Consider the following 9,651-nt stretch of genomic DNA (forward strand, 5'->3'; position numbering starts at 1 on the left):
CCCTTCACCACCCCCAGCAATCTCCAGCCCCCCTCCACCATTCACCCCCCTTATATGTCTCCCCCACACCTGCCCCCCTCCACCCGCAGCATCTGCAGACACCCTCCTCCATCCGCGGTCCCCCCCTCACCCACCCCTCCCCCACCAATGGCACCCCCGCACCTGCCCCTCCACCACCTGCAGCACCTCCGGACCTCCTTCCCCATCCGCCGCAACACCCATACCTGCCCCTCCCCTACCCATGGCGCCTGCGGACCCCTACCCCACCAGCGGCACTCCCGCCCCTTCCCATCCCACAGCACCTCCGGAACCCTTCACCCATCTGCAACATCCCCACACCTGCCCCTCCCCCACCCATGGCACCCCTGCCCCTCCCCCACCTGCAGTGCTTCCGGACCCCTCCCCCATCTGCATCCCCCACTCCTCTGCCCCTCCCCCACCCGCAGCACCTCCCAACCCTTTCCCATCCGGGCACCACCCCCACTTCCGCCCCCCCTCCATCCGCAGCATCTACAGACACCATCCGCAGTACCCCCCGCACCCGCTACATTCTGTACATTGTGGCCTGCAGGTGCTGTTCACGCCGTCGCAAGGGGCTGCGCCTCCTTCACCATCGCACACCCTTTCATTGTGCAATATTTAACCACTAACAAAGGAATGCAGGTGATACTACATATAACACAAATATTGAACCCCAGAAAGGCATGCAAGGGTTAAGGGGGCGTAGCCCCTTTGCGACGGTGTAAAGAGCGCCCATAGGGCGCAATGAAGCACCTAGTATATATATATATATATATATATATTAGTGATGTGCACCGGAAATTTTTCGAGTTTTGTGTTTTGATTTTGGATTCGGTTCTGCGGCCGTGTTTTAGATTCGGACGCGTTTTGGCAAAACCTTCCTGAAAATTTTTTGTCGGATTCGGGTGTGTTTTGGATTCGGGTGTTTTTTTACAAAAAAAACTCAAAAACAGCTTAAATCATAGAATTTGGGGGTCATTTTGATCCCATAGTATTGTTAACCTCAATAACCATAATTTCCACTCATTTTCAGTCTATTCTGAACACCTCACACCTCACAATATTATTTGTAGTCCTAAAATTTGCACCGAGGTCGCTGGATGACTAAGCTAAGCGACCCAAGTGGCCGACACAAACACCTGGCCCATCTAGGAGTGGCACTGCAGTGTCAGACAGGATGGCACTTCAAAAAAATAGTCCCCAAACAGCACATGATGCAAAGAAAAAAAGAGGCGCAATGAGGTAGCTGTGTGACTAATCTAAGCGACCCAAGTGGCCGACACAAACACCTGGCCCATCTAGGAGTGGCAGTGCAGTGTCAGACAGGATGGCAGATTTAAAAAAATAGTCCCCAAACAGCACATGATGCAAAGAAAAAAAGAGGTGCACCAAGGTCGCTGGATGGCTAAGCTAAGCAACCCAAGTGGACGACACAAACACCTGGCCCATCTAGGAGTGGCACTGCAGTGTCAGACAGGATGGCAGATTAAAAAAATAGTCCCCAAACAGCACATGATGCAAAGAAAAAAAGAGGTGCAAGATGGAAGCTGTGTGACTAAGCTAAGCGACACAAGTGGCCGACACAAACACCTGGCCCATCTAGGAGTGGCACTGCAGTGTCAGACAGGATGGCACTTCAAAAAAATAGTCCCCAAATAGCACATGATGCAAAGAAAAAAAGAGGCGCAATGAGGTAGCTGTGTGACTAAGCTAAGCGACACAAGGGGCGGACACAAACACCTGGCCCATCTATGAGTGGCACTGCAGTGTCAGACAGGATGGCAGATTAAAAAAATAAGTCCCCAAACAGCACATGATGCAAAGAAAAAAAGAGGTGCAAGATGGAAGCTGTGTGACTAAGCTAAGCGACACAAGTGGCCGACACAAACACCTGGCCCATCTAGGAGTGGCACTGCAGTGTCAGACAGGATGGCACTTCAAAAAAATAGTCCCCAAACAGCACATGATGCAAAGAAAAAAAGAGGCGCAATGAGGTAGCTGTGTGACTAAGCTAAGCGACACAAGTGGCCGACACAAACACCTGGCCCATCTAGGAGTGGCACTGCAGTGTCAGACAGGATGGCACTTCAAAAAAATAGTCCCCAAACAGCACATGATGCAAAGAAATAAAGAGGCGCAATGAGGTAGCTGTGCGACTAAGCTAAGCGACACAAGTGGCCGACACAAACACCTGGCCCATCTAGGAGTGGCACTGCAGTGTCAGACAGGATGGCACTTCAAAAAAATAGTCCCCAAACAGCACATGATGCAAAGAAAAAAAGAGGCGCAATGAGGTAGCTGTGTGACTAAGCTAAGCGACACAAGTGGCCGACACAAACACCTGGCCCATCTAGGAGTGGCACTGCAGTGTCAGACAGGATGGTACTTCAAAAAAATAGTCCCCAAACAGCACATGATGCAAAGACAAAAAAGAGGCGCAATGAGGTAGCTGTGTGACTAAGCTAAGCGACACAAGTGACCGACACAAACACCTGGCCCATCTAGGAGTGGCACTGCAGTGTCAGACAGGATGGCACTTCAAAAAAATAGTCCCCAAACAGCACATGATGCAAAGAAAAAAAGAGGCGCAATGAGGTAGCTGTGTGACTAAGCTAAGCGACACAAGTGGCCGACACAAACACCTGGCCCATCTAGGAGTGGCACTGCAGTGTCAGACAGGATGGCACTTCAAAAAAATAGTCCCCAAACAGCACATGATGCAAAGAAATAAAGAGGCGCAATGAGGTAGCTGTGCGACTAAGCTAAGCGACACAAGTGGCCGACACAAACACCTGGCCCATCTAGGAGTGGCACTGCAGTGTCAGACAGGATGGCACTTCAAAAAAATAGTCCCCAAACAGCACATGATGCAAAGAAAAAAAGAGGCGCAATGAGGTAGCTGTGTGACTAAGCTAAGCGACACAAGTGACCGACACAAACACCTGGCCCATCTAGGAGTGGCACTGCAGTGTCAGACAGGATGGCACTTCAAAAAAATAGTCCCCAAACAGCACATGATGCAAAGAAAAAAAGAGGCGCAATGAGGTAGCTGTCTGACTAAGCTAAGCGACACAAGTGGCCGACACAAACACCTGGCCCATCTAGGAGTGGCACTGCAGTGTCAGACAGGATGGCACTTCAAAAAAATAGTCCCCAAAAAGCACATGATGCAAAGAAAGAAAGAGGTGCAATGAGGTAGCTGTCTGACTAAGCTAAGCGACACAAGTGGCCGACACAAACACCTGGCCCATCTAGGAGTGGCACTGCAGTGTCAGACAGGATGGCACTTCAAAAAAATAGTCCCCAAACAGCACATGATGCAAAGAAAAAAAGAGGCGCAATGAGGTAGCTGTGTGACTAAGCTAAGCGACCCAAGTGGCCGACACAAACACCTGGCCCATCTAGGAGTGGCACTGCAGTGTCAGACAGGATGGCAGATTTAAAAAAATAGTCCCCAAACAGCACATGATGCAAGGAAAAATGAAAGAAAAAAGAAGTGCAGGCATCGCAACCGACACAATTGGACTCTCCTTGGGGATTTGTGATTTAGAAGAACGCACAGTTCTTTGCTGTGCTTTTGCCATCTTAACTCTTTTAAGTTTTCTAGCAGGAGGATGAGTGCTTCCATCCTCATGTGATGCTGAACCACTAGCCTTGAACATAGGCCAGGCCCTCAGCCGTTCCTTGCCACTCCGTGTCGTAAATGGCACATTGGCAAGTTTACGCTTCTCCTCAGACGATTTTGATTTAGATTTTTGGGTCATTTTACTGAGCTTTATTTTTTTGGATTTTACATGCTCTCTACTATGACATTGGGCATCGGCCTTGGCAGACGACGTTGATGGCATTTCATCGTCTCGGCCATGACTAGTGGCAGCAGCTTCAGCACGAGGTGGAAGTGGATCTTGATCTTTCCCTACTTTACCCTCCACATTTTGTTCTCCATTTTTTAATGTGTGGAATTATATGCCAGTAATATATCAATAGCAATGGCCTACTACCATATATACTACGCACAACTGAAATGCACCACAGGTATGGATGGATAGTATTCTTGACGACACAGAGGTAGGTAGAGCAGTGGCCTACTGTACCGTACTGCTATATATTATATACTGGTGGTCAGCAAACTGTGCAAAACTGAAATGCACCACAGGTATGGATGGATAGTATACTTGACGACACAGAGGTAGGTAGAGCAGTGGCCTACTGTACCGTACTGCTATATTTATATACTGGTGGTCAGCAAACTGTGCAAAACTGAAATGCACCACAGGTATGGATGGATAGTATACTTGACGACACAGAGGTAGGTAGAGCAGTGGCCTACTATACCGTACTGCTATATATTATATACTGGTGGTCAGCAAACTGTGCAAACAAATGCACCACAGGTATGGATGGATAGTATACTTGACGACACAGAGGTAGGTAGAGCAGTGGCCTACTGTACCGTACTGCTATATAGTATATACTGGTGGTCAGCAAACTGTGCAAAACTGAAATGCACCACAGGTATGGATGGATAGTATACTTGACGGCACAGAGGTAGGTAGAGCAGTGGACTACTGTACCGTACTGCTATATATATAGTTATACTGGTGGTCAGCAAAATTCTGCACTGTCCTCCTACTATATACTACAATGCAGCACAGATATGGAGCGTTTTTCAGGCAGAGAACGTATAATACTGGTGGTCACTGGTCAGCAAAACTCTGCACTGTCCTCCTACTATATAATACTGCTGGTCCCCAGTCCCCACAATAAAGCAATTAGCACACTGAGCCAGTGGCGTAAGTTCGTCACAGTCGCCCGGAGGCAGATAAATATTGGTGCCCCCCTATTTCCTATATTAAGATAAATATATGTATGTATGTATGTGCGCGTGTGTGTGTGCGCGCTTGTGTGTGTGTGCACTTGTTTATATATCCTAATGGGGACAAGGGCCAGACAGCACACCAACACTGGCAGGACCTCCGACATGGTGGGGACCTAAAATGAGGTCCCCACGAGTCTGACCCTGGGAGGTGATAGAGGAGTCATGTCTCAACTACCCAGCATACAATTCTCGCAAGTCCCCGAGAATCACGTTTACCAGACTGGAATGGGTGTCGGTGTGTATGCAATGCAGAGTGTGTTTAAAGCAAACAGTTACCCTGCAGCGCTGGGGAGCATTCCCCGAATAATCTCCGGTGCTGCTGTGCCACCGGGGGTGGCAGGGCGGCCTGCTTGCTCCGCGCACACGGGGGACTTGGACCGGGCTCCCTCGCTCTCCAGCCAAGTCCCGGCTCGGGGACTTGGCCGGAGGCACCCCGTCCGCCCGGCGCGTCAGCGCCTCCGAGCGCGGCGGAGCGCGGAAGGGGGGGTCCTTCCCTGGTCCGCCCGGGGGCCGACGTGGACTCCCTGGCCGGGCTTAATAGTCGGGGGCGGGTCCACCGGGAGGGGAGGAGGGGCCGGAAGGCTTAAGCCTCGGGCCGTCAGGACGGCTGGAGCGAGTCCGGGCCTGGCCGCCTCCTCGTCCCGGCCAAATCAACCCCCGGTCCGTCCGGCGGCTCCACGGCCTGGGCTTCCCGTCCAGCGGAGGACACCCCTCCTCTCGCCTGATCTTCACCCGGCGAGAGCCCGGGCCGCGGAAGCCGGCGGGTGGCCGGGCTGCGGAAGCCGGCGAGAGCCCGGGCTGTTCTTCTCTTCCATGCATCCGTCCGTTATTTCATTTTCTGTCTGCATGTACGGAGCCCGGGCCGGGTAAGCCGGAGGGAGCCCGGGCTGGGGAAGCCGGCGTGTGGCCGGGCTGCGGAAGCCGGCGAGAGCCCGGGCTGTTCTTCTCTTCCATGCATCCGTCCGTTATTTCATTTTCTGTCTGCATGTACGGAGCCCGGGTCGGGGAAGCCGGAGGGAGCCCGGGCCGTGGAAGCCGGCGGCTGGCCGGGCTGCGGAAGCCGACGAGAGCCCGGGCTGTTCTTCTCTTCCATGCATCCGTCCGTTATTTCATTTTCTGTCTGCATGTACGGAGCCCGGGTCGGGGAAGCCGGAGGGAGCCCGGGCCGCGGAAGCCGGCGGGTGGCCGGGCTGCGGAAGCCGACGAGAGCCCGGGCTGTTCTTCTCTTCCATGCATCCATCCGTTATTTCATTTTCTGTCTGCATGTACGCCGTCCGCCGCCTCCCCCCGCACGCGTCGGTCCTCCCCCCGGGCACCCGCGATCTGTGGGACGCTGCCGGCGAGCGTCGCCCTCCCGCACGGAAGTGTCGCGGATGAGTGCGGACCGGGGCGCCCGCGGCTGGCCGGCGCTTCCATGGGTTCGGGGAGGAGAGTGGGAAGCCTGGGTCGAGCGCGCCCTCGGCCGCTCGTGTCGCTACCCGCCGGAGCACACCTCCGCTGGATCAGTAGGTACCAACGAGGCGAGCGAGAGAGCCGGGACTCTGTCCGGGGCCGATAAGCCTGGTTCCCTGGAGCTTTTGCGAAAGGACCCGTGACAGAAGATGCGCGGAGCTCAGAGATCGGCATGGGCAGGGCCTTCTTGCATCCGATTTTGCCCAGGCAGGGCTCCAGGAACCGGGTCCCAAAAAGCAAAATCATTTGGAGCTCTGGTGAATGGGCGCGTGACAGGATAGCCGTGGAGCTCGGATAACAGCTCAGAGATCGGCATGGGCAGGGCCTTCTTGCATCCGATTTTGCCCAGGCAGGGCTCCAGGAACCGTGTCCCAAAAAGCAAAATCATTTGGAGCTCTGGTGAATGGGCGCGTGACAGGATAGCCGTGGAGCTCGGATAACAGCTCAGAGATCGGCATGGGCAGGGCCTTCTTGCATCCGATTTTGCCCAGGCAGGGCTCCAGGAACCGTGTCCCAAAAAGCAAAATCATTTGGAGCTCTGGTGAATGGGCGCATGACAGGATAGCCGTGGAGCTCGGATAATAGCTCAGAGATCGGCATGGGCAGGGCCTTCTTGCATCCGATTTTGCCCAGGCAGGGCTCCAGGAACCGGGTCCCAAAAAGCAAAATCATTTGGAGCTCTGGTGAATGGGCGCGTGACAGGATAGCCGTGGAGCTCGGATAACAGCTCAGAGATCGGCATGGGCAGGGCCTTCTTGCATCCAATTTTGCCCAGGCAGGGCTCCAGGATCCGGGTCCCAAAAAGCAAAATCATTTGGAGCTCTGGTGAATGGGCGCGTGACAGGATAGCCGTGGAGCTCGGATGACAGCTCAGAGATCGGCATGGGCAGGGCCTTCTTGCATCCGATTTTGCCCAGGCAGTGCTCCAGGAACCGTGTCCCAAAAAGCAAAATCATTTGGAGCTCTGGTGAATGGGCGCGTGACAGGATAGCCGTGGAGCTCGGATAACAGCTCAGAGATCGGCATGGGCAGGGCCTTCTTGCATCCGATTTTGCCCAGGCAGGGCTCCAGGATCCGGGTCCCAAAAAGCAAAATCATTTGGAGCTCTGGTGAATGGGCGCGTGACAGGATAGCCGTGGAGCTCGGATAACAGCTCAGAGATCGGCATGGGCAGGGCCTTCTTGCATCCGATTTTGCCCAGGCAGGGCTCCAGGAACCGTGTCCCAAAAAGCAAAATCATTTGGAGCTCTGGTGAATGGGCGCGTGACAGGATAGCCGGGGAGCTCGGATAACAGCTCAGAGATCGGCATGGGCAGGGCCTTCTTGCATCCGATTTTGCCCAGGCAGGGCTCCAGGAACCGGGTCCCAAAAAGCAAAATCATTTGGAGCTCTGGTGAATGGGCGCGTGACAGGATAGCCGTGGAGCTCGGATAACAGCTCAGAGATCGGCATGGGCAGGGCCTTCTTGCATCCGATTTTGCCCAGGCAGGGCTCCAGGAACCATGTCCCAAAAAGCAAAATCATTTGGAGCTCTGGTGAATGGGCGCGTGACAGGATAGACGTAGAGCTCGGATAACAGCTCAGAGATCGGTATGGGCAGGGCCTTCTTGCATCCGATTTTGCCCAGGCAGGGCTCCAGGAACCGGGTCCCTAAAAGCAAAATCATTTGGAGCTCTGGTGAATGGGCGCGTGACAGGATAGCCGTGGAGCTCGGATAACAGCTCAGAGATCGGCATGGGCAGGGCCTTCTTGCATCCGATTTTGCCCAGGCAGGGCTCCAGGAACCGTGTCCCAAAAAGCAAAATCATTTGGAGCTCTGGTGAATGGGCGCGTGACAGGATAGCCGTGGAGCTCGGATAACAGCTCAGAGATCGGCATGGGCAGGGCCTTCTTGCATCCGATTTTGCCCAGGCAGGGCTCCAGGAACCGTGTCCCAAAAAGCAAAATCATTTGGAGCTCTGGTGAATGGGCGCGTGACAGGATAGCCGTGGAGCTCGGATAACAGCTCAGAGATCGGCATGGGCAGGGCCTTCTTGCATCTGATTTTGCCCAGGCAGGGCTCCAGGAACCGGGTCCCAAAAAGCAAAATCATTTGGAGCTCTGGTGAATGGGCGCATGACAGGATAGCCATGGAGCTCGGATAACAGCTCAGAGATCGGCATGGGCAGGGCCTTCTTGCATCCAATTTTGTCCAGGCAGGGCTCCAGGAACCGTGTCCCAAAAAGCAAAATCATTTGGAGCTCTGGTGAATGGGCGCGTGACAGGATAGCCGTGGAGCTCGGATAACAGCTCAGAGATCGGCATGGGCAGGGCCTTCTTGCATCCGATTTTGCCCAGGCAGGGCTCCAGGAACCGGGTCTCAAAAAGCAAAATCATTTGGAGCTCTGGTGAATGGGCGCGTGACAGGATAGCGGTGGAGCTCGGATAACAGCTCAGAGATCGGCATGGGCAGGGCCTTCTTGCATCCGATTTTGCCCAGGCAGGGCTCCAGGAACCGGGTCCCAAAAAGCAAAATCATTTGGAGCTCTGGTGAATGGGCGCGTGACAGGATAGCCGTGGAGCTCGGATAACAGCTCAGAGATCGGCATGGGCAGGGCCTTCTTGCATCCGATTTTGCCCAGGCAGGGCTCCAGGAACCGTGTCCCAAAAAGCAAAATCATTTGGAGCTCTGGTGAATGGGCGCGTGACAGGATAGCCGTGGAGCTCGGATAACAGCTCAGAGATCGGCATGGGCAGGGCCTTCTTGCATCCGATTTTGCCCAGGCAGGGCTCCAGGAACCGGGTCCCAAAAAGCAAAATCATTTGGAGCTCTGGTGAATGGGCGCGTGACAGGATAGCCGTGGAGCTCGGATAACAGCGTGGGCAGGACCATCACCCCTATGGTTTCTATTAACGGTCCGCGACGGGCGTCCGTTGGAGCCCGACGTACGGCCCGGGCACGTCTCCTTTTCCCCCGCAGGCAGCGCCCCCCGGCGGGCCAAATCGGGTACTGCAATTTGTGGAAGTCTGGCCGATGAGTGCGGACTGGCACCCCTCGGGCCGGGACAGGCTTCCGGGAGCCTGGGGAAAATCGGAGCATGTGATGCAAAAGTGTCGCGCGCGCCACCCGACACGTGACTCTAGTAAGAACCACCTCTCCGGATGTGTAATAGGAAGCACGTGCTGGGGCCTGGGACCTTGATTCACGGTGGGTGTGGTTAGACAGAAAGCGCGGGCTTGGTACGGTGTGTGCGCCACAAACCCCGAGAGTCCTGGGTCTGCTGGTCACATTGAGGCAATGGACGGAACCGAGGGCAGTG

Source organism: Pseudophryne corroboree, chromosome 8 (assembly GCF_028390025.1).
Source record: "Pseudophryne corroboree isolate aPseCor3 chromosome 8, aPseCor3.hap2, whole genome shotgun sequence".
Classification (NCBI taxonomy): Eukaryota; Metazoa; Chordata; class Amphibia; order Anura; family Myobatrachidae; genus Pseudophryne; species Pseudophryne corroboree.